The sequence below is a fragment of the Chiloscyllium punctatum genome, chromosome 15 (assembly GCF_047496795.1).
Source record: "Chiloscyllium punctatum isolate Juve2018m chromosome 15, sChiPun1.3, whole genome shotgun sequence".
Lineage (NCBI taxonomy): Eukaryota > Metazoa > Chordata > Chondrichthyes > Orectolobiformes > Hemiscylliidae > Chiloscyllium > Chiloscyllium punctatum.
In genome coordinates this window covers 35,229,569-35,256,116 of record NC_092753.1, presented here as the reverse complement: position 1 = coordinate 35,256,116, position 26,548 = coordinate 35,229,569, and the positions used below count along the sequence as shown (strand labels likewise).

Here is a 26,548-nt window from a genome sequence, read left to right as displayed (position 1 = left end):
AAAAGTGTACGCTGAAATCGTAATAATTAAACGATCTTTGTTTTCAGAATTGATTATCGAGTAGGGGCAGCTTCACAATGCCATGAAAATTCTGGATCCCATTTACCTGCTTGTGAGTTACATTTCCAAAGCGGGTGTGATAATGTCTGTCAAAAATCATCCAGTTGAAACATTAATTGCACTTCTCTCTTCACGGGTGCCGCCCGACAAGCTGAATATTGCTGTTGCTTTCTGTTTTATTTCGGATTCTCTGCCGGGGCAGAATTTTGCCCTTGTTGCTAAGTCCCATAGATCGTCCGAGCCAGCTTTGGGAGCAGGGATCTCACGGTGGGATTGGGTCCATTTAGTAAGAGCGAGCCCCTTGCTCGTTCCGAGGTACCTTCGTCCCAAAGGAGAGTTCCACCCGAAATCAACCAGGCAGAAGTGGATACTGCAGATGCTGGAGATTACAGTCAAGTTCCTGATGAAGGGCTTTTGCCCGTAACGTCGATTTTCCTGCTCCTCGGATGCTGCCTGATGCTGCCTAAACTGCTGTGCTCTTCCAGCACTACTAATACAGTATTTGGTTTTCAGCATCTGCAGTCATTGTTTTTACCTAGGATGCTGCCTGACCTGCTGTGCTTTTCCAGCAACACACTAATCTTACTCCCAAGATAAAAACAATGACTGCAGATGCTGAAAATCAAATACTGGATTAGTGGTGCTGGAAGAGCACAGCAGTTCAGGCAGCATCCAACGAGCAGCGAAATCAACGTTTCGGGCAAAAGCCCTATTCCTGATGAAGGGCTTTTGCCCGAAACGTTGATTTCGCTGCTCGTTGGATGCTGCCTGAACTGCTGTGCTCTTCCAGCACCACTAATCCAGTATTACTCCCAAGATGTTGACCGTTCCACCTCCTGATGCTGCCTGGCTTGTTCCAGCCTCCTGTTTGTTCCAGCCTCCTGTTTGTACCTACCTTGGATTCCAGCATCTGCAGGGGGGTTTTTTTCCGCCTCTCTGAAAGCCAGCCAGCGAAGTGATTGCCCTGATTTCGAGTTCACCAGCGCTTCCAGCAGGAGCCGCGCTCACTCTTTGCAATGGGCTCCAACGAAGACCAGCGGCATCACACGCAGCCGATCGGCGATTGGCCGCAATCCGCTCTGACTGATGGGCAGGGCGACCAATGAGGTGACGGATGCCCAGGCTGCCTGTCGGTCCCGCCCCCCTCGCGGCGCCCTCGGAAACAATATGGCGGCGGCGGTGGCGGTGATTTCCCGGACTCTCATGTTGTGATGGTGACCCATTCGGAGCTCCGTGCAAATGTGGCGTTCCGATTTTTGTCCAGATGCACGAATTCACATTCCGTGAATGGCGACTTTTCCGGCAAGCGATGAGCCGCCAATGTTGAAGATGAAAGTCCCCCGGTCCCGTGTTGTGTCCTGAATCAGACTCAGGGGATTCCTCCAGGCTCGAACGCCCGTCGCCACCCTCCTGCAGGCTCCACATATTGAGGTTCATTTCACTCACGCTGTTTCCACTCACTCATTCACGGCATCTCCAGAGACCTGGAGCAGCTTCGTACCATCCGAGGTGTGTTTATTTTCGCCAAACTATCTTTATCCGTAATTTTCCCCCTCTGTGTATTGAATTGCTTTATTTACTGCCATTTTTAATGGGAAGTACTGGCTTCTATTTTAGTTTTGGAAATTGAAAATTACTAATATTCCTCGAAATGGTGAATCAGAAGTCCACTGTCGTCCTTGCATTACGATTTCTCACGGATCTGTCAAGGCTCGGTGGTTTTCTTGGCAAATTTTACTTACAATCAGGAATGAACGTTTCTTTGTGTTCTTGCAGTTTCTTAAGACAATCGGGTCACTCTCTGTTTATTGAATAAATTGATTTATTATCATGTCGTCGTCTTTGTGCTGATCAGGTAAATTATTCGCTCGGTGAACAAACTGGGGTTGCCCTTTGGTATGTAGAATCTTGCGTTTTGGAAACCAGTCCAACAGCATCGCTACCGTTTCTTGTGGTTATTTGTCTTGCTTTTGTATATGCTTGCACCCTCGATTCCTCCTTCAGCTCATGTCTTGTTCCATACGATAAGGTAGCGATGAGGAATTAGTCTAATGGGTGATCCACACTTTATACGAAAAGTGAGAGCAAGTGGCAAAAATAATGGATTTTCGTTGAGCATTTTGTGAGAATGGCGACGTGCTATTTCCCTTGACATACATTTAGAAGCAGATGATTTCCTCACAGTATATGTATTGATTATTGGGCTGTGTAGAATGTAGACGCATTCAGCTTCAAAGGTTTTGTTTTGTATATTGAAGCATTGTACGACATATTTATTCATTAAGTTATTGCATGTTCGTTGTCGGTTTAATCCATTGATTTTCATTTCTTTTTCAAATTCTGCGTTAATATTTTAAAAACCGTAGGTTTTTTTTGTAAATTTATTGAGCACTTAAGATATTTAAATGTTCGAAAATGTTTCTGCACATATTAAACTTTTTATATCGTTTGACTTCCATTGCGATCGTTCGTTGTGAGTATTTCTGTTGATTCTTGATTGGGAAATTCGTTGTCTGGTATCTTGTTTTAAAAAAATCGTTTTTTTTTCCCCCTGAAGTAGCGCTTGGCTCCACCTGACGAGCGTTCTTTATGTTAACCATTTACATTGAAGATCTTTTCTGCCTCTCAAGTCCTCAAGAGTTGTTGCGAAATATTATCACATTCGGGAAAGGTGACTTCTTTCTTGCAGCTTTAACTACGATTGAAGCATCAATGATTTCAGATCAAGGGCATGAAGTCTAAAGTGGAATAGAATAGATTTGGCTTGATGATTTGCAATTCTTTCAGGTTATTGCGCCAGACTCATGAAATGGTAAAATGGATAGTTGATATTAAAAAAAAGAAAAAACCTTGTTTGTTTGCCGCCTAACTTCAAATTGTCTCTTCTCAAATTTTTGAAGCAGTGAAATATGGGGTCATGATTTAGTCGGGAGAAGCTGTAAGGAGGCACTAATCTCACAGCCATCGTTGTGTGACAATGTGGGGAATCTAATTAGCTAAGTAGGGACTTGTAGATTATTGAAAAGGAAGTGTACTTTAAGCTTTAATTTCAGGAATAATTGAAGTTAATATGCAAGAGGTAAATGTTGCCAGTTAAAACTTCTGTATGTATCAAGTTAAAGCATTGTTTAAAAACAAGTACAGAACATGTTATGGAATACAGGGTATCATGCTTTTATTTAAAAAAAAGCAAATAACACTGCAGTATATATGGTAAAAATAAGAATATTTCCATCTCTACAATTCAAGTTCAGAATAGTCCCCGAATTAAAGGTAAATTTCTGTTTTCATTGAGCTTCGAAAAGTCAGTGGAAAAGCTGAATACAACAGATACTTGGAAATCTGAAATATAAACAGAAATGCTGGAAGTACTTTGCAGGTCAGGCGGCATCTGTGGAGAGAGAAAGATATAACATCTGAGATTCATCTTAGTCATAGAGATGTACAGCATGGAAACAGACCCTTTAGTCCAACCCGTCCATGCCGACCAGATATCCCAATCCAATCTTGTCCCACCTGGCCCATAGCTCTTCAAACCCTTCCTATTCATATATCCATCCAAATGCCTCTTAAATGTTGCAATTGTACCAGCCTCCACCACTTCCTCTGGCAGCTCATTCCATACCCGTACCACCCTATGTGTAAAAACGTTGCCCCTTAGGTCTCTTATATATCTTTCCCCTCTCACCCTAAACCTATGCCCTCTAGTTCTGGACTCCCCGACCCCAGGGAAAAGACTTTGCCTATTCACCCTATCCATGCCCCTCATAATTTTGTAATCTTCTATAAGGTCACCCCTCAGCCTCCCAGGAGACAGCCCCAGTCTGTTCAGTCTCTCCCTATAGCTCAAATCCTCCAACCTTGGCGACATCCTTGTAAGTCTTTTCTGAACCCTTTCAAGCTTCACAACATCTTTACAATAGGAAGGAGACCAGAATTGCACGCAATATCCCAACAGTGGCCTAACCAATGTCCTGTATAACCGCAACATGACCTCCCAACTCCTGTACTCAATACTCTGACCAATAAAGAAAGCACACCAAAAGCCTTCTCCACTATCCTATCTACCTGCGACTCCACTTTCAAGGAGCAATGAACCTGCACTCCAAGGTCTCTTTGTTCAGCAACACTCCCAAGGACCTTACCATTAAGTGTATAAGTCCTGCTAAGATTTGCTTTCCCAAAATGCAGCACCTCGCATTTATCTGAATTAAACTCCATCTGCCAATTCTCAGCCCATTGGCCCATCTGGTCAAGATCCTGTTGTAAATCTGAGGTAACCATCTTCGCTTCCACTACACCTCTAATTTTGGTGTCATCTGCAAACTTACTAGCTGTACCTCTTATGTTCGCATCCAAATCATTTATATAAATGACAAAAAGCAGAGGACCCAGCACCGACCCTTGTGGCACTCCACTGGTCACAGGCCTCAAGTCCGAAGAACCACCCTCTGCCACCACTTCCTGTCTTCCACCTTTTGAGCCAATTCTGTGTCCAAATGGCTAGTTCTCCCTGTATTCCATGAGTTCTAACCTTGCTAACCAGTCTCCCATGGGGAACCTTGACGAATGTCTTACTGAAGTCCATATAAATCACATCTACCGCTCTGCACTGTGAAATGTAGCTGATAGAATCAGAACCCTTCGCCATTACAAATATGAATTATGCATGTAATTCTCCAAAATCTTGGAGATTATGAAAGTGATGCAAAGAGAAAAAATGTTTTTACAATATAGTTCAAACTTAACCATAAAACCATTTTTTGCCAATTCCCTCATGAACTCAATCTCTGAAAGTGATAATTTAGTACTGAGTTATCAAAGCTGTGAGACAGATTGAGACAATGTAAAATATTCAAGACTTTACCCCATAGATACCAATCTAGGTTAAATTTAAATGTTGGCCCCAGAGAGAACAGTATCATCAGATGTCTGGTGTGTCACCATCCTTTTTTTTTTAAGTTATGGCTCTATTTCTCCCCTACTTGATTGGACAGTTGGATATCTTTCCCCTCTCACCCTAAACCTATGCCTTCTAGTTCTGGACTCCCTGACCCCAGGGACAAGACTTTGTCTATTTATCCTAACCATCCCCCTCATAATTTTATAAACCTCTATAAGGTCATAAGACGATAGGAGCAGGAATAGACTATTCAGCCTCTCAGGCCTGCTCCAGCATTCTAGATTGTGGTTGAATATCAACATGAACGTTACAATCTTTCCACACTATCTTCATATCCCATCATGTGATTAGTGTCCAAAATCTATTATCTGAGCATACTGAATTACCATGCTCACGTAGCCCTCTGGGGTGGATAATTCTAGAGATTCAGTGGAATTACTTTTTTAGTTTACAGTATCCTTCCACAACAGAGGACACAGCAAATATTTTTACAAGAAGCACTTGCCTTTTGTTGGATACAGTAGCATTTCAGTGAGGGTTGATTAATCAAGTAGATTAATTATAAATTGACTTGTAAATCATGTACAGTTGTGGAATGTATGTTGTGTGGTCTGGAGCTGCTTGTAAATGCTTTCAATGAAATGGAAAACGCCCCAAAATGTTACTTCACATTTACATTGCATTCCCAGAAGTGGGCCAATAGTGTAATTCTTGTTGCAATCCTGCACAGTATTTATAGATATGCAAATTATCACAAAACAGAGGTGATTAGAGTTTCATGAAGTTGCACAGGTATCCATTAGATGCTACCTCATCAGTTAGTATTCTTCAACTCTGGAAATCAAGAAGAAAATTTTAGTGGTGAGTCTCAGTAAATATATTTTCTTGAAAAATAACAGAACGTACTGTTGGAAATTATCCTGCAGGGAAGCAAAGGTGAGGCATTTGAGCATATCTGATAGAGACAACAAGTCTTTGTCAGAATAGTAAGGCGTTTCAAAATCTGTCATCACATTTTCTTTCAGTTTGATGCAAATCTCGAAGTTGATCTTGTGATGGATAGTGCAATAATAATCAGGATTTGTCATTTTCAAATGGGTTCAGGAGAGATTGCAGAAAACTTTAAATGAGCCTTACATAATACTAAATCACCTTTTTTTTTCACAAGATGTATAATCTAATCTTTTTATATCCCTTGGTCTAGTCGTTTTTGCACAGAGATACATGACACTGAGTCTCTTTTTCTTATTATTCACATAGGCATGTACAGGTGTGGGTTATGTGGAGCTGATGTTCTGTTAATGAGAAGAAGGTTTCTGTTAGAGGATATCATGTGTCTAAACTTCAGCAAACTGTCATAACAGACAGATTTGAGAAGAAAGTTCCTTGCAGTTTGTTACAGGACTGTTTGTATGTAGTAAAGAACAGAAAGAAAAGCTACTTTTGAATACCATTGTTTAAGACTATCTGTTTATGAAGAGATCTCTGCCCAATGTTTGGAGGCATTGGGTTGCTACGTGAACATGAAATGCACAAGTGACTATCTGCCTTCCTCAGGAATAGATTCAAGTTCCCGTAGTAAAATGATATTGCCCTTTTCAACCAGAAATACATTTTTAAGGTTACTCTGAATATCAATAATGAAAGCAAAAAGAGGAGATGAGATGATTATTACATGAATGACAAGTTCTTCAAATTCACAATTTGCTTTTTTCCAATTCAATCCAATCCAGTTCGAATTCTTGCACTGTTTACACTTAAAGACCAAATATGCAAAAGTTCTTAGACTTGGCAAAACCCAACAAATCTGTTTCAATTGATCTTTAGCAAAGAAATTGCTAAGTACATCCACACGACATTTGTGTCCACTGTGATGTAATGAAACATTAAAGTATGAGTTAGGGAGATTTTTTGACTCTCCAAATGGAAGGTCACATGGAGTGGGCAGGAAAGTAAAGTTAAAACCCATGATCAATTAGGTTCAAATTAAGTAGAAAGCAGGCTCAATTGGTCAAATGGTCTTGTGCCCCTATTTCATGTGATCACTGCATTTTTCATCCAGTTCATTGACCAATCTGAGCCATTCTGTGTGTTAAAGAAAAGCCTTCCAATGAAGATTGTGTAAATAAATGAGTATTGAAACAAAGCAGCTAACGATTAAGATAGTTTAAGAATTTCCCTCCTTAACCATTAAAAAGGAATATAATTTTGTGTGACCACTAATCAATCATTCATTGAAATTTTCAATCTTTATGTAGCTGTTTCACAAGTAATTTGGTTAATATTTAATCAACCAAGCTAATCAACCAGATTGTGTTGATGATTTAAGAGCTGTACTAACTCCTTGTGTAGAATGCAATTCTTTGGAGAGGATTTAGAAGAAAGCATGAGCAGTGAATTGAAATTTAAGAGGCTAGGATTTTAGTTCTGGGAACAGGTTACAGTTGCAAAGGGTTAAAATTATGGATGGATTTAACTGCAAGCTGTGTGGGCTGGGAGCCAACATGAATCAGGAATAAGTGTGGTTGGCAAGTGAAGATTGATATGGATGTTATCGAAGATGAAAGGGTTTGAAACGAAGATGAGAATTTTAAAATCAATTTTAACTGTTCAACTGTGAGCCAGCATTGATAAGTGCAGGCAATGATGGGTGAATGGGACTTGTTTCAAGGTGAGTTGGGGCAACGGAGCTTTGAATGACCTTAAACTTAGAGGGGAGACTATGAGAATCCAGTCAGGAGTACATTGCAATAGTGAAATAATGTAACAAATTATTTAGGATTTCGGCAGCAGATGAACTGAGACAGGGCTGTTACGGATGTGATAACGTGAATACGTGGGCAGATGCTCATCTTGGGGGTAAACAGCCCCGTTTGGTCTTCGAATGTAACAGGTGGGAGGAGTTAACTTGAAATAAACAAAAGCAGAAATTGCTGGAGAAACTCCGCAGGTTCTAGCAGCAACTGTGGAAAGAAAATAAACTTAACATTTTGAGTCAACTGACCCTTCTTCAGAATTGATAGCAGGAATTGTTGACAGGAAAGGAAAAGGGACTATTGAAAATCCTGAGGGGCATTGATAGGGTAAATAGACAAGGTTTTCCCTGGATTGGTGCAATCCAGAACTAGAGGGTGAGAGGAGAAAGATTTAAAAGAGACTTAAGGGACGACCATTTCACGCAAAGGGTGGTGCATGTATGGAATGAGCTGCCAGAAGAAGTGATGGAGGCTGGTACAATTACAACATTTAAAAGGCATCTGCATGGGTATGTGAATAGAAAGGGCTCAGAGGGATATGGGCCAAGTGCTGGCAAAAGGGACTAGATTAATTTAGGATATCTGGTTGGCATGGATGGGTTGGACTGAAGGGTCTGTTTCCGTGCTGTATATCTCTCTGATTCTGTAACGCTAAGAGAAACTGGGTGGGTGATAATGGGGGTGATAACTCCAGGATGAGTTGGCTGTGCTGAAGGCAACATAACTCAACCTGGGGTGTAAGGGTGGGAATAGACATTGAAGGAGGTGTTAATGCTTTAAAATTGTTAAACTCAAAGGTGAGTTCTGGAGGTTATAAGGTCTCCAAGCAGAAGATGAGGTTTGTTCATCCAGCCTGTTTTCAGCCTCATTGGAACCCTAAAGCAGGCCTGAGACAGAAATACAGGCATGGGAACACAGTGATATGTTGAAATAGCAGGCAACTGAAACTTGAGGTCAGAGGAAGAGTGAACCAGGATGTCCTGGAGCGAATGGTCGTTGTGGAATGCTGCCAAAGACGTTCAGGGGAAAATGTGCTTATTGGTGGCATCCTGCTTGAGGTGGTGGAAATGGCCACTTGTAATCTCCTGAAATGTAAATGAATTTTGCATGAATGCACTTTTTATTTATTCATTCATGGGATGTGAATGTCACTGACAAGGCCAGGATTTATTGCTCATCTGTAATGGAAAGCTGGAGATGATGGCATGTATGTGCATTTACTATTCATCTGTGATATGCAGTTATTTTTCAACTGTTTCAAATAACAAATTTTGATTGTACTCCAGATAAACTTGACTTCACATGTTCTCTCACCTGTCTCTTCAGGGATATTATTGCACATGTCTGGAAAAAGTGGGACTTGAATCCAGGCTTCCTGTTTCAGAGGGAGGGACACTACCACTGTGCCACAAGAGCACTTCCCAAATTGTTTTATGCTTGTTGCTCCTGCTGTTCTAATTTCCTCTCCCAAGATATCACAGCTGTGATTTGTTCTAGTATTTGTGACTTTCGGAGTTTGCACAACTATTAAGGATGTTCAGCTGCAGGGTAAAATTTCCATGAGCAAAATGAGAGAATTTATTTCCCTTCTCCCACCCAATAGCGCTCAAATGTGTTCAGTGGCACAGCTGAAAGGTAGCAGCTCTATTTCTCACTTGGTTTTGGGAATTCTGCAATCTGTACAAATACACAATCCATTACTTGAGTTCTGGATGTCCTATGGAAATGAGAAAACTGCTTGCATTGACAAACAAGACACCAATTGTTGATTTAATTCAAACATTGTCTTGACAATATAGCAGCCAAGGGAAATGTGTTTTTCACTCTGATTTTGTCAAGGATGAGCCATTATTAATTCCAAATATGTGTCCTGGGTTAGATGTAGGACACTGACACTTTAATGACACTCAGTTTGGCTACTGCTATGTCCATCATTACAAGTAAAGCTATGGAAGACACTATTGGCAGGTTAATCCATCAATCTAGGGCTCACTGACTTAAGTTGGCTTCCAGTCTGACGTAATCATTATTTTGACATTTTGAATGTGTAAACTCCACGCAGACAGTCTCCTGAGGCTGCAATTGAACCTGGGTCCCTGGCACTGAGACAGCAGTGCTAACCACTGAGTTTTCCAGACTCTTGAGCTTGAATGGGAACAAATAGTAGTGTTTCATGAGCATATGCATGTGGTTATCTAGGATAAGTGAAGGATCCTAGAGATTTGACATGGAATGGGGTTCTTGTTGCCTTGCCATGATGATCAATCCACTGATCTCTAACTCATGAAAATCTTGATCACTAAAATACTTAGTAATGAGCTCTACAAATTAAGAAACTTTCACCTGAGGTAATGCCTTAATCTGTTCTCAGAAATAATTAACATGAAGGTATGAGATGCGAAAATGGTAAAAAGTTAACTCACGACAAATTGTAGCATCTCGCAAGAAGACCTGCAACTAACTATTCTAGCTTATGCAGCACTGCATGTAACAGTCAACTGGTAGTGCATTTCCCTTGGCTTCTATATTGTCAAGACAATGTTTGAATTAAATCAACAATTGGTGTCTTGTTTGTCAGTGCAAGCAGTTTTCTCACTTCCATGGGAAGTCCAGAACTAAAGTAATGGATTGTGTATTTGCACGGATTGCAGAATTCCCTCAGTTGTTGGATCTTCAGTTGCCATTTTTCCCTGTTGTTGGCTTCATGAATTAGGAAACATATTATTAGTTTCAGCTGTTATGTGATGACCAGCACTGAAGCATGCAGATGGGTGCCTTCTTTTCCTGGCAGCTGCGTTAGTGCATTTATGGTTACACATTTACCTCTGTGCTTTTCTCTGCATAAAAATGTGGCTCTTTGAAGCACTTTACAATCTGGCTTATGACTCTTTTTCTGCATCCAAACAACATTGCTAACAGTGGCTGACCTATAGTTTTCTTTGAGCAACTCATTGACTTCCTGAAAGACCAAGTGAGGTGAATTGATAGGCCTAATGGCATCCTGTGAAGTGGACTTGGAGTGTCCTATTTGATTATCATGTTTTCACTGCTGCATAATTTAGCTTTGCAGAAAAAGACCACACATGCTGCTAACATGACAGCAGGGCTGTCAGCATGGAGAAGACACTGGCGTAGAGTATGGTGGGAAGGCAATTATCTGTAGTCAGAGCTGTTCAATAGTGAGTCTTTGAGGAGTGTTGTGTGTTCAGCTACATTGATTTGTGTCCAATCTCTCTTTCAATTCTTCAATCTCATTTCCAAAAATCTGCTCAGAAATGAGGAATCTCCCTGTGCAGCAGTAAGAGACAGCTATACAATTTACATGCAAAGACTGCAAATGATCTGGTTTTAATGGCTTTGGGATAGATTTTCAAAGAACTTATCACCTCAATATGCATCTAAGTACCTGTTTAAAGAGTTCTTAAACCTATTCCTGGTTCTGAGATGTTGATCAATAGGTGTAATATGGTAGGCAGAGGTTAACTGAGGCTCACTTAGGGGCTCCTGAGGTAATTGTGGTTGTCAACCTCTCAGATCTCATGCTTGCTCTCTGAAGACTGCAAACTCTAAAAATCTGTATCTGCTGAAATGGCCATGCCAGCTTGCTTTCTGAGGTGCATTGGGCTGGACAGGTCCACATGGCAATCGCTCTTTACACAACAGCATTTTCAATTCTTATTGCATGACTCTGTTGTTTTGGTTGCAGTTCAGAACTTTTACCTCTGTTTTAGATAATAGACTATAGGAGATCACTGGACTGATTTCTTAGGTGTCCACTGGAGAAGGTTGGAGCTGGCATAAGTTCTCATTTCAGCTTTGCCAAGGGATGCTCATGTCCCGTGGTGCTGGAATCCTGCAGTGAAAGCTGAGTTGTTCATTTTGGCAAATGTACACCCATTCCCTACAGCTCATTTGGCACAATGGTAGTATGCATACTTCTGAATCACAAGGCCTGGTTTCGAGTCTCACCTGCTCCAGAGGTATATAATCACATCACTCAACAGATTGATTAGAAAATATCTGCAGCCACTCCATGATGAACAGCAGTGTATTCATCCTATTTGTGAAATCAGTGGACTTTGTCATGCTGCCCACTTTCACAGATCTAGGGTATAAGCCCTACAATTACCTCTACTCTTGTTCTTCCTTTATCACCTCTACCTGCTCCAGCTCTCTTACACTTTGAAAATTGTGCATTCCACTCTACATAAACTCAACATCTAAATAAATGTTGGTGCATCATTTTCTTTCGTGATTGGCATAATGTCAGCAAGTGATTTTTGCAATGATGATGAAAGCCTTAATAATTAATCTCCCTGCACTAGCATCCAAATTTGATATTGTACCTTGAAAAGGGGAAAGGGTCAACAATTAAGCTATAGTTTTAATGGCAAGCATTTACCAGATCATGATATTATATCAGGTTGTTATGTTCAAGGAATTAGTGAGAGACTTAAGAGTTAAGTAATAAAAGAACTATTAAGGAAGATGCAAACAAACTCATTTGTGACAGGGTTCCAGCTCTGGCACTTGTGATGTTGACTATTCTTTGACTTGTGATTATGTTAGTAACTGTCTCTTTTATGGGCTGAGTCTTTATATAATGGCTAGACCTCCTTGCCTGCTGCTCATCTTCCGTTATAAACAAGGAATGTGAAAGTGAATGAACACCTACCTGAGTGGTGATTCTTGCTTCAGTTGCATAAGTGTTGGTTAGACCACACCTGGAGTACTATGTTTAGTTTTAGTCTCTTTATCTCAGGAAAAATGTTGTTTCTTCAGAGGGAATGCAATAAGGTTCACCAGACTTCTTCCGAGGATGGTGGACTGTCCTGTGAACAGAGATGGGATGAACTGTATTCTAAATAATTTGAAAGAATGACAAGTGATCTCACTGAAGCTTAGAAAATACTTAAAAGGAAAAACAGGTCGAAGCCGTAAGATGCATCCTCTGAATCAGGAAACTGGGACACAACCGAAAAAGATTAAGGGGCATGCCATTTGAGTCCATAATGAGACAAAATTATTTTATTCAGAGGGTTATGAACGTTTGGAAGTCTCTGGAAGCTCAGTGTATGAATAGGTTTATAAATTTCTGATTACCAGCGGCATACAGTTTTAATGGGATGCGGCAGATTAAAAGTATTGAAGTGTTGATCTGCCATGATCAAATTGAATGGTAGGACAGACTCAGTGGGCTGAATGATCTGTTGCTGTTCCTAGGCAAAGGCTTTCAATCCTTTCCACCAGTTAGTTTACCACGATTCCCATTATGACAGAGAAACATGTGTAATTAAAAGGAGATACAGTTATGAGGACAACAGCACCTTTAGAATGACATTCAATGAAAACCTCTTGGCTGATAGACAAATCCAAGTGGTAGGAATAATTGTATGGAAGTGAGGTTTGAATGCTATAGAGCTATGCAGAAAGAATGAGAGATGTGACTGGTAATCTTACGTTCTCTCTCTTGGCAAGATCACTGTGCCCTCTCTAAAGCATGACCTGCTGATGCAAATTACAGAACTGCATAATTTAAAATCTTCAGATTCAATGGTGTGTTTTGTTCCATCAATACTCCTGTTCTATGGCTGGTCATGTTTGACTTGCAGTGTTAAAATTAATGATCTACAATTTGGACTGATAATTGCATGGTCAATTTTCCTGTAATTGCAGTACTGTAACATGTAGTGCATGTAATTTAGTATGACCATGCAGATTTGACATCAGCATACAATTGCAACTTAGACATAGAAAACTCTTTCTAATTGCTTTGTCTTGTTACCAACACCAATCGCTTCTAAACTACTTGCGAATGTCCTGATATATTGATTCAGAAATGAAATTCATGTGTTCTGAAAGATCTGAGAACACATTTAGCATAAGATGGTTAATGTAACTAAGCTCTCAAAGGAGATTTTAGTAGTTAGTTTGTATCCTTCCAATTAGGCATGACTTGGATTTCGGAAACCTAGGGCTGTATGTTAGAGAGAGGAAAAAAAAATTGCAATTACATGAGACTTTCACAACTGCCAGACATCTCAAAGCCTGTTACAACTGAAGTACTATTGGAGTACAACCCTTATGCAGGAAATATGGCAGCCCATTGTAGCATATAGTCTTCTATGTACACCTGAGAGGTAACCAGGACCTTCGTTTTAACGCTTCATCAGAAAGATGGCATCTCTGACACCACTTCCTTTGTCCTACACTGGAGTTTGATTTCTGCACTTTGACTTTGTGTTAATGTAGTGAACTACAGCTTGAATCCACAACCTTCGGGGGCGTACAATCATAGAATCCCTACAGTGTGGAAAGAAGTCATTAGACCTATTGAGTCTGCACTGACTTTCTGAAGAGCATCCCACCCAAACTCAGCTCTCCCACCCTATCCCTGTAACACCACATTAACTGTGGTGAATCCACCTAGCCTGCACATCCCTAGACAGGATGGACAATTTGAGTATCCAATCCATCTAACTTGCACACCTTTGGACTGTGGGAGGAAACTGGAGCATTCGGAGGAACCCATGTGAGCATGGAATTGAACCTGAGACCCTGGTGCTGTGAGGTACAGTGGTAACCACATCTACTGTGCTGGCCTAAGGGCTAGGTATAGGAGTTCGTGTGATACAGTGGTCGTGTCCCTATCTGTGGGCCATGAGGCCAGGATTTACATTCACCTTTTCCAGAACTGTGAAATAAATTTTTAGTTAACCTGTTCAGAAAAAGTATCTGAAATCAAAACAGAAATTGGTGGTGAAATTTCAGCAGGTTTGGTGGCATCTGTGTAGAGAAAGCAGAATTAACATTTCAAATATGTTAACTCTTCTTCAGAATCACCTTCTGCCCACGGATGCTGCTAAGTCTGCTGACTATTTACAGCAATTTCTGTTTTTGTTTCAAGTATTCAGCATCCGTTGTTAATTGTTTCTCATCATAAAACAATCTCTCTCTGACTCGGGCATATGTGTTCCCAACCAATCCGTGACCAGCATTCCAAAAGCCTGGTTTTTATGGTGAGGATTAAATCTGAAGGTCTAAATAATTTCTCTTGTTTCCCACCTCTGCCTATCTTTTCGCATGCAGCAACACCTGGTCTTGATCAGATAACTTCAGAAATTTTTTATTTTGATTCTTTTGGGGAAATTGAAGATTGGTAAATTGCTGTCTTCCTCCAGCAAGCTTTTAATGATCTCTTACTTATAAGCACAACATAGCTATATAAAGTGAAATATATTTTGGTAGAGTTTTAATTTGTTGTTTTGTGTTGATTGATACATGATTCTACTGTTTTTTTTGGTTTAAAGAACAATTGCTTATCAAACATTTCATGAGTAGTTCTCGTGAACTTGGAAAACAAAACCTGTGATCACTTAGTTATAGTCGTGCGTAGATTGAAATTATAGAGTCATAGAGATGTACAGCATGAAACAGACCCTTCGGTCCAACCCGTCCGTGCCGACCAGATATCCCAACCCAATCTAGTCCCACCTGCCAGCACCTGGTCCATATCCCTCCAAACCCTTCATATTCATATACCCATCCAAATGCCGCTTAAATGTTGCAATTGTACCAGCCTCCACAACATCCTCTGGCAGCTCATTCCATACACATACCACCCTCTGCGTGAAAAGGTTGCCCCTTGGGTCTCTTGTATATCTTTCCCCTCTCACCCTAAACCTATAGTTTAGCCCTCTAGTTCTGGACTCCCCGACCCCAGGGAAAAGACATTGCCTATTTATCCTATCCATGTCCCTCATAATTTTGTAGACCTCCATAAGGTCCCCCTCAGCCTCCAACACTCCAGGGAAAACAGCCCCAGCCAGTTCAGCTTCTCCCTGTAGCTCAGATCCTCCAACCCTGGCAACATCCTTGTAAATCTTTTCTGAACCCTTTCAAGTTTCACAACATCCTTCCGATAGGAAGGAAACCAGAATTGCACGCAATATTCCAATGTCCTGTACAGCCGCAACGTGACCTCTCAACTCCTGTACTCAATACTCTGACCAATAAAGGAAAGCATACCAAACGCTGCCTTCACTATCCTATCTACTTGTGACTCCACCCTCCAGGAGCTGTGAACCTGCACTCCAAGGTCTCTTTGTTCAGCAACACTCTCTAGGACCTTTCCATGAAGTGTATAAGTCCTGCTAAGATTTGCTTTCCCAAAATACAGCACCTCGCATTTATCTGAATTAAACTCCATCTGCCACTTCTCAGCCCATTGATCGATGTGGTCAAGATCCTGTGTAATCTGAGGTAACCCTCTTCGCTGTCCACTACACCTCCAATTTTGGTGTCATCTGCAAACTTACTAACTGTACCTCTTATGCTCGCATCCGAATCATTTATGTAAATGACAAAACGTAGAGGGCCCAGCACCGATCCTTGTGGCACTCCACTGGTCACAGGTCTCCAGTCTGAAAAACTACCCTCCACCACCACCCTCTGTCTTCTACCTTTGAGCCAGTTCTGTATCCAAATGGCTAGTTCTCTCTATTCCATGAGATTTAACCTTGCTAATCAGTCTCCCATGGGGAACCTTGTCAAATGCCTTACTGAAGTCCATATAGATCACATCTACTGCTCTGCCCTCATCAATCATCTTTGTTACTTCTTCAAAAATTCAATCAAGTTTGTGAGACATGATTTCCCACGCACAAAGCCATGTTGACTATCCCTAATCAGTGTTTGCCTTTCCAAATACATGTACATCCTGTCCCTCAGGATTCCCTCCAACAATTTGCCCACCACTGAGGTCAGGCTCACCGGTTGATAGTTTCCTGGCTTGTCATTACCGCCCTTCTTGAACAGTGGCATCACATTTGCCAACCTCCAGTCTTCCGGCACCTCACTTGTTACTATCGATGATACAAATATCTGAGTTCTTGGGTACACCTGATCAGTACTGTTTCAAGACATCCAGCAATTCCTCCTCTGTAATCTGGACATTTTGCACGATGTCACCATCTATTTCCCTACAGTCTATATCCTCCATATCCTTTTCCACAGTAAATAGTGATAGACAATAGACAATAGGTGCAGGAGCAGGCCATTCTGCCCTTCGAGTCTGCACCACCATTCAATATGATCATGGCTGATCATCCTTCATCAGTATCCTGTTCCTGCCTTATCTCCATAACCCTTGATTCCACAATCCTTGAGAGCTCTATCCAACTCTTTCTTAAATGAATCCAGAGACTGGACCTCCACTGCCCTATGGGGCAGAGCATTCCACACAGCCACCACTCTCTGGATGAAGAAGTTTCTCCTCATCTCTGTCCTAAATGGTCTACCCCTTATTTTTAAGCTGTGTCCTCTGGTTTGGCACTCACCCATCAGCGGAATCATGTTTCCTGCCTCCAGAATGTCCAATCCTTTAATAATCTTATGTCTCAATCAGATCCCTTCTCAGTCTTCTCAACTCAAGGGTATACAAGCCCAGTCGCTCCACTCTTTCAGTGTAAGATAGTCCCGCCATTCCAGGAATTGACCTCGTGAACCTACGCTGCACTCCTTCAATAGCCAGAATGTCTTTCCTCAAATTTGGAGACCAGAACTGCACACAGTACTCCAGGTGTGGTCTCACCAGGGCCCTGTACAGCTGCAGAAGAACCTCTTTGCTTCTATATTCAATCCCTCTTGTTATGAAGCCAGCATGCTATTAGCCTTCTTCACGACCTGCTGTACCTGCATGCTTACCTTCATTGACTGGTGTACAAGAACCCCCAGATCTCTTTGTACTGCCCCTTTACCTAAATTGATTCCATTTAGGTAGTAATCTGCCTTCCTGTTCTTACCACCAAGGTGGATAACCATACATTTATCCACATTAAACTGCACCTGCCATGCATCTGACCACTCACCGAACTTGTCCAGGTCACCCTGTAATCTCCTAACATCCTCATCACATTTCACCCTGCCACCCAGCTTAGTATCATCAGCAAATTTGCTAATGTGTTATTACTAATACCGTCTTCTATATCATTAACATATATTGTAAAAAGCTGCGGTCCCAACACTGATCCCTGCGGTACCCCACTGGTCACTGCCTGCCATTCTGAAATGGAGCCGTTTATCACTGCTCTTTGTTTCCTATCAGCCAACCAACTTTCAATCCAAGTTAGTACTTTGCCCCCAATACCATGCGCCCTAATTTTGCTCACTAATCTCCTTTTGTGGGACTTTATCAATAGCTTTCTGAAAGTCCAGGGACACTACATCTACTGGATCTCCCTCGTCCATCTTCAGAGTTGCATCCTCAAAAAATTCCAGAAGATTAGTCAAGCATGATTTCCTCTTCATAAATCCATGCTGACTCTGACCTATCTTGTTACTTCTATCCAGATATGTCGTAATTTCATCCTTTATAATAGACTCCAGCATCTTTTCCACCACTGAGGTCAAACTAAGTGGTCTATAATTTCCCGCTTTCTCTCTCCCACCTTTGTTAAAAAGTGTTACAACATGAGCCACCCTCCAATCCGCAGGAATTGATCCCGAATCTATTGAACTCTGGAAAATCACCAACGCATCCACGATTTCTCGAGCCACCTCCTTCAGTACCCTGGGATGTAGACCATCATGCCCCGGGGACTTATCAACCTTCAGACCTAACAGTCTCTCCAACACCAATTCCTGGAAAATATAAATTCCCTTCAGTTCAGGTCCTTCAGCCACTGTTACCTCTGAGAGATTGCTCGTGTCTTCCCCAGTGAACACAGATCTGATGTACCAATTCAATTCTTCTGCCATTTCTTTGTTCCCTGTAATATATTCCCCTGTTTCTGTCTTCAAGGGCCCAATTTTAGTCTTAACCATTTTTTTGCCTTTCACATACCTAAAAAAACTTTTACTATCCTCCTTTATATCATTGGCCAGTTTACCTTCGTACCTCATTTTTTCTCTGCATATTCCCTTCTTAGTAATCCTCTGTTGTTCTTTAAAAGCTTCCCAGTCCTCAGTTTTCCCACTTATCTTTGCTATGTTATACTTTTTCTCTTTTGACTTTATATGTTTCTTAACTTCCCTCATCAGCCATGGCTACCCATGCCTCCTCCTAGGATCTTTTTTTCCTTTTCAGAATGAACTGATCCTGCAACTTCTGCATTACACACAGAAATATCTGCCATTGTTCCTCCACTGTCATCCCTGCTAAGGTATTGCACCATTGAACTTTGGCCAGTTCCTCCCTCATAGCTCCATAGTTCCCTTTATTCAACAGAAATATTGTCACTTCCGACTGTACCCTCTCCCTCTCAAATTGCAGATTGAAGCTTAATGTATTATGGTCACTACTTCCCAACGGCTCCTTCACTTCGAGGTCCCTGACCAATTCTGGTTCGTTGCACAATACCAGATCCAGAGTTGCCTTCTCCCTGGTCGGCTCCAGCACCAGCTGTTCTAAGAATCCATCTCTGAGGCACTCCACAAAGTCTCTTTCTTGAGGTCCAACATCATCCTGATTCTCCCAGTCTACCTGCATGTTGAAATCCCCCATAACAACTGTAGTAACATCTTTGCGACAAGCCAATTTCAGCTCCTGATTTAACTTGCATCCGACATCCAGACTACTGTTTGGGGACCTGTAGATGACTCCCAAGAGGGTCTTTATACCCTTAGTATTTCTCAGCTCTATCCACACTGACTCTACATCCCCTGACTCTAGGTTCCCCCGCGCAAGGGACTGAATATCATCCCTTAACAACATGGCCTTCCCACCCCCTCTGCCCGTCAGTTTGTCCTTAGGATAGCACGTGTAGCCTTGAATATTCATTTCTCAGGCCCTGTCCACTTGAAGCCACGTCTCAGTTATCCCCACAAGATCGTATCTGCCAATTTCCAAAAGAGCCTCAAGCTCATCCATCTTATTTCTAACGCTTCGTGCATTCATCCTTCCCATCAACTCCTATTTCACTCAACATTACAGCATGATCCCTTTCTGAGTTTTCTGCCTCATTGATACATTTATCTTTCTTGACTTCCCTTGTTCTAACTTTCCCTCCAATTTCCTTCTTAAACATCCAGTTTGTACCCTCCCCCCTGCTACTTAGTTTAAATGTAGCTGTGTTGCAGTGGCAAACCTGCCTGCCAGAATGCTGGTCCTTAACCTATTAAGGTGCAAACCGTCTCTCGTGTAGAATTTATGCTTTCCACAAAACATACCCCAGTGATCCAAGAATTTAAATCCTTGCTTCCGACACCGGTTCCCCAGCCACACATTCAAGTCCATTATCTCCCTGTTTTTGGCCTCGCCAGCCCGAGGAACTGGAAGCAAACCGGAGGTAACCACCTTGGACGTCCTGCTTTTCAGCCTTCTTCCTAGTTCTCCAAAGTCCCGCTGTAGTATGTTCCTCCTCTTCTTCACGACATCATTTGTGCCGACATGTACCACCACCTTTGACTCTTCACCTTCGTCCTTGAGGATTTCCTGCACTCTGTCTGTGATGTCTTTAACCCTGGCACCAGGAAGGCAACACACCATTCCTAAGTCCAGTCTGCTGTCACAAAAACCCCCGGTCAGTTCCTCTCACTATGGAGTCCCTTATTACCACGGCACTGTGCGATGTCCGACTCTTCCACTCTGTCTCCATGCCAACTTTTGATTGACAGACCTGGCCGCCTCGTGGACTGGGAGTGTCATCTGCCTCTGTTGTTTCCAAAAGATTCAACTTGTTCCTGACAGGTGCTTCCCCTGGGGTCTCTTGCACCTGTCTCCTCTCTGCCTTCCTCATCGTCTGCTCTGTTGTGGTACGATTGGTGTGATAACCTCGCTGAAGGTCTTGTCCAGAAAGATCTCGTTCTCTCAGATGAGCCTAAGGTCCTCGAGTTCTTTCATCAGTGCTGCAGTATGCTCTGTCAGTAGCTGAACGTGCACACACTTTCCACACTTATACGAGCCAGACACAGCAGAGTCGTTGACCTCCCACATCAAGCACATATCACACTGAACCAGCTTGGCAATCATGTCTTCACCCTCTTCAACTGTGGCGTAATTACTTCACTCAACCTCCTTGTCAAAGACTCCTGAGTTAAAGCCTCACTCTTCAATCCACAGGAACTTCCTTGGACCCTCTTTTTGGGGCAAGTCTATGGACTATTAATTTAGGTTAGAGGAGGAGGGAGGGAGGCCCTACTTTGTAGAACCTGGGGTCTAGAACACACCCACTCAAATAACAATCACTTACCTTCCCGACCGGCTTTGAGCTCTGCCTTCACTTCTGCCCAGTTCCCGCCGTTCTCTGATGCGAAAAGCTTTTTTAATTGATGGGGGAAGGGAAGTGGTAAAGTGGGGAATGGATTAGTGGTGCTGGAAGAGCACAGCAGTTCAGGCAGCATCTAACGAGCAGCGAAATCAACGTTTCGGGCAAAAGCCCTTCATCAAGGGCTTTTGCCCGAAACGTTGATTTCGCTGCTCGTTGGATGCTGCCTGAACTGCTGTGCTCTTCCAGCACCACTAATCCAGTATTTGATTTTCAGCATCTGCAGTCATTGTTTTTGCCAAGTGGGTAATGGAGGCTATTTATTTTTGGACATCATGGTGAACTGCACCTTAACTTTATTTACCCACTTTCATTCCACATCCCTTAATGTCCTTACTTATCAAAAATTTCTCAATCTCAGCCTTGCAATTTTCAGTTGACCTCGTCTCAACAGTATTTTGAGGGAGATTTCTAACAACTTTGATATACAAAGGAGCTTCCTGATGACTCCCAACAAGTAGAGATTACTAGAATGATTGGAAGTATTATCATTCAGCTTTTCTTACTTTAGCTGCAATGCTTTTAAAATGTAATGCGAAGTTAAAAATCACACAACTCCAGGTTATAGTCCAACAGGCTTAACTGGAAGCACTAGCTTTCAGAGCACTGCTCCTTCATCACACAACCACCCGATGAAGAAGCAGCACTGCAAAAGCTGTTGGACTATAACCTGGTGTATGACTTTTAACTTTGTACACCCCAGTCCAACACCGGCATCTCCAAATCATCAGCTAATATAGGAATTGAACCCATACTGTTGGGGTCTTGCAAACCAGTGGTTCAGCCAACTAACCCTTTATATGTAGAGTATTGTGGGAATCATGGATAGCAAGTTATATTCACTCACTGTGCATTGAAGAGCCCAGGCCAGTTTTGCACAGTTGTGGGCAGAAGTTACGGACAGAGGGCAGAAGTTTTAAACAGAGAACGGTACAGCATTAGAACAGGCCCTTCAGCCCACCATGTCTGTGCTGACCATGGTATTATTCTAAACTAATCCCACCTGCCTGCACATGGTCCATACCCCTCTATTCTCTGCCTGCTTGTGTGTTGTCTAAATGCTTCTCAAACGTTGCTATTGTATCTGCTTCTACCACCTGCCTGAAAACACATTCCAGGCACCTACCACTCTGTAAAAACCGCATTCCTCATACATATTCTATAAAATTTGCTCCATCTCCCCCTTTCATTCAACCCATGCTACTTAGTATTTAACATTTCCACCCTGGGGAAGAGACTCTGATTATCCACTCCATCTGTGACCCTTAATTTTGTATACTTTGATTAGGTCACTCCCCAGGCTCTGACACTATAGCAAAAACAATCCAAGTTTATTCAATCCCTCCTTACAGCTAATACACTAATCCTAGCAACATCCTCGTAAACCTCTTCTGGACCTTCTGGAAAGCATCCACATCCATTCCACAGTTGACAACCAGAATCGCGCAGTACTACAAATGTAGCCTGACTAAAGTGTTATACAGCTGTAATACGACTTGCCAATGTTTTACTGCCTCGCTTCCCCAGTTCAAAGTCTTATCCAACAGGTTTGGCTGCTTGGTAGACATGGGGCTGAAACCGAGATGCCACATTTTATGGTAGCTACAATTGTTCCCCACCATTCCATTCTCCCATTAAGCACACCAATATTTCATTTGTTGATTAAAAAGTTACATTTTGACTCTTGCATCCCACTCCCACAATTTTTAGTTCAAGAGTAGATGATGAAACAATAAACCCAACACCTGGGTAGAGGTCACTCAGCTATTATTCCACTGATTGAGCCTATTAGCTTGGTATATATATTCATTAAAATGTTGACCTGAATTTCAGCTATTGCAAAAGGTTTAAGTTGAACTATACAAATGACCATTCAGGTCATTACTTGCTTATTTTGTTTGTTTTTTCAACAGTCATACTTAAACAAATAGTCTGGTGAATGGAAATGGAGAACCTTTTCTAGGAACAAATGCCTGATCAGTATTTTGATGCACAGTGCAGCAATTAGATAAATTCTGCATTGCATCAAATTATAGACTGAGAAAATATGAATTTTTTTCCCCTTATTCTTTCATGGAAAAGTGGGCTCCACTGGCAAAGTCAGCATTTATTGCCTATCTCCAATTGTTTGAGTCAAAAGACTTTTGAGAATCAACTACATTCTGGAGGGGTTTGCAGCAACATATAGAAAGGATCAGGTGAAGATGTCAGATTTCCTTTCTCCAAAAAGGACGTTAGTGAATCAGTGGCTTTTTATGACAATTGGCAATGGTTTCGGGGTTACCATTAGATTAGCTTTTAATTCTACATTTCTTAATTAAATTTTGCCATCTACCATAAAGACTTCAAACCCAAGAGCATTAGCCAGGGGCTCTGGATTACTCATCTAGTGCCTCTGGAACAGTGTTACTGTGCAGCATTCTATTTTTTTCATGGGGTGGGGGGAGAAAGTGATAAGTGGAGAGTGGAGGCTTTTCTTTCGGAATATAGGATTCATTTTATTAGCAAATGATCTAACTTAAAGATCAGCATTTTTATTATTCACTCATACCGCAATCTTTTCAATGCAATTATTGGTGCAAAAAGTTACACCATACAAATAGTCCCAGGGTTCTCTGGATGAATTTCCAAATAAGTATCTTTAGACAAACAATACAAATTACAGTGTGTTCTTTAGTTTACAAGTGGAATTATCTTCCGCTCTGCCCCTTGCAATCCACCCCCCAACAAAAGAAACACTGAAATCCAGATTACTTAACAGAAGTAAGCTTCCTAGATATTGATAAATTGCATTAAAAAACTAAACCCAAACTCACTAACTCAATGATGCAAAATATTCATTTAGTATCTCCCCTATTTTCTGTGGCTCCACACAAAGGCCGCCTTGCTGATCTTTGAGGGGCCCTATTCTCTCCTTAGTTACTCTTTAGTCCTTAATATTTAGATTAGATTAGATTAGATTACTTACAGTGTGGAAACAGGCCCTTCGGCCCAACAAGTCCACACCGCCCCGCTGAAGCGTAACCCACCCATACCCCTACCCCTACATCTACCCCTTACCTAACACTATGGGCAATTTTAGCAATGGCCAATTCACCTGACCTGCACATCTTTTGGACTGTGGGAGGAAACCGGAGCACCCGGAGGAAACCCACGCAGACACGGGGAGAACGTGCAAACTCCACACAGTCAGTCGCCTGAGGCGGGAATTGAACCCGGGTCTCTGGCGCTGTGAGGCAGCAGTGCTAACCACTGTGCCACCGTGCCGCCCACAAATATATTTGTAAAATCCTTTTGGATTCTCCTTAATTCTATTTGCCAAAGCTATCTCATGTCCCTGTTTTGCCCTCCTGATTTCCCTCTTCAGTATACTCCTACTTTCTTTATACTCTTCTAAGGATTCACTCGATCTATCCTGTCTATACCTGACATATGCTTCCTTCTTTTTCTTAAGCAAACCCTCAAATTTCTTTAGTCATCCAGCATTCCCTATACCTACCAGCCTTACCTTTCACCCTGACAAGAATATACTTTCTCTGGATTCTTGTTATCTCATTTCTGAAGGCTTCCCATTTTCCAGCCATCCCATTACCTGTGAACATTTGCCTCCAATCAGCTTTGGAAAGTTCTTGCGTAATACTGTCAAAATTGGCCTTTCTCCAGTTTAGAACTTCAACTTTTAGATCTGGTCTGTCCTTTTCCATCACTACTTTAAAATGAATAGAATTATGGTCGCTGGCCCCAAAGTGCTCCCCCACTTACACCTCAGTCACCTGCCCTGCCTTATTTCCCAAGAGTAGGTCAGGTTTTGCACCTTCTCTCATAGGTGCACCCACATACTGAATCAGAAAATTGTCTTGTACACACTTCAGAAATTCCTCTCCATCTAAACCTTTAACACTATGGCAGTCCCAGTCGATGTTTGGAAAGTGTTTGAATGGGATTTTTTTTAATAAAGGAATCATGTCAGCTGGTATCATTTCCCATTAGTTGAAGGGTTAAACCTTTGTAAATCTATGCAGACAGTAGAAATAAGGCAAATGATAGATTATTGTTTCACATTAGTGTACTATTGTGCTACTGTGACATTTCCACTTTAACAGTAGCTGGGTGTGTTGCAAATTCACCTGGTGATGGAAATTGAATTTGCATGCATTATGAAAAACAGCAACGACTCATTGTTGAGCAATGTTGAACAGCAGCATTCTACTTGCTACTGGCTTCCATCAATTGTGCAGTGAAAGTATTTGTAGTCCCAACAAACTGTTGGGCTGTTCTGTCATTCAAGAAACATGACTGGTTGTGAGTTTGATGAGAGTTACCACATCTCGGGCAAAGTTGAGGAGGCCTCAGCCAGTCAGGTATTAAACTCAGGCTATTGGTGCCATCCTGCATCGCACACCAGCCATCCAGCCAACTGATTTAACACATATCTTTTAAAGACAATGCGGTGAAATTATTTGCTTAGTATAATAATATAGGGCATTATTATACTTAACAGATCAAATGAAAAATAATCAATTACTTATGTCAAGTCAGAAACTAAGTTCAAGCTGGATATTGAGTTACTTTGCACTTTCTGAATTTGTTCTGTCTTGTTGTCTGTTACCATTCAGCTTACTTCATTAGAGTTAACTGAATAATTGTTGAATTTGGCTTCCCATATGCTGAACTCCACAGGGAGAATTCAGCTCAAAATATCAGTTTCTGGCTGCCAGAAACTACTTGAAAGAAAAACACCATATTCTGGTACCTGAATTTTACAAGTATCTGATAGTCTGCAAACTTTCTTAATCAAGTAGCAATTAAGTTCTTATGATGTCAGGCCATTTTGGCTGTCACAATTAAAGACTCCACAATTAGTTGAACCATAAAAATATGCCGTTCCTGTTATAAAACAGCACATCATTTGACTTGCTTTAATGCCCTTTGAGTCTGCAAAGTCGGGAAATAACTGAGAAACTGGGAGTGATTCCAAGGCAACAGTTTTGGAGGAGGTCACCTTATGTTAACCAATTGGAGGAACAGTTTACCAGTTATAAACATTATCTGAACCCTGAAGTGTCATTATTTATTAAATTAAGAGCATGAGGAATGGCAGTGCAGGAAAAGGTCTTTTGGTCTTCTAATGCTTAAATTTCCCAATATTTGTGTACAGCTTTGGTTTTTGTTCACTGATATTTTTGACTATCTCTGTGGTAGATAATTTCAAACATTCACTCTATTTTAACCAAGCCATTCACTCATTTTAAATTTACGATATAAACTGACTTGAGATATGGCCCTGTCCCATAATTGTAAGAAAGTAGTTAGAGAAGCCTAAAGTACGCTATTAAGGATAAGAAATAACATATTTTAAACATTTATTTTTCCAAGACCAGACAGAAAATTAATGATCTGGTAGTAAAGATAGATTAACCAGATTTAAAGAAAAGGAAACAAACAATTCTCTAGAAATAGGTGATTTCTTTCACCATGTACTGTCAAGAAAATGAATAAGATTTGTGGTACTTTGGTAACTATGAGGGAATTACTGAACAATCCCAGTAAATTAGACTGGGGGA

At 41.5% G+C, this 26,548-nt stretch overlaps 1 protein-coding gene across 4 annotated transcripts in view; it reads left to right on the top strand.

The window, feature by feature from the left end:
* The first annotated feature begins 1,216 nt into the window (after positions 1–1,216).
* The window catches only part of LOC140486192 (rho guanine nucleotide exchange factor TIAM1-like), a 334,442-nt gene continuing 309,110 nt past the window's right edge, over positions 1,217–26,548 (top strand). For all 4 annotated transcript variants that reach the window (XM_072584976.1, XM_072584973.1, XM_072584974.1 and 1 more), the window contains exon 1: positions 1,217–1,569. The gene's annotated coding sequence lies outside the window, so the exon portion shown is untranslated. The remainder of the gene's footprint in view (positions 1,570–26,548) is intronic.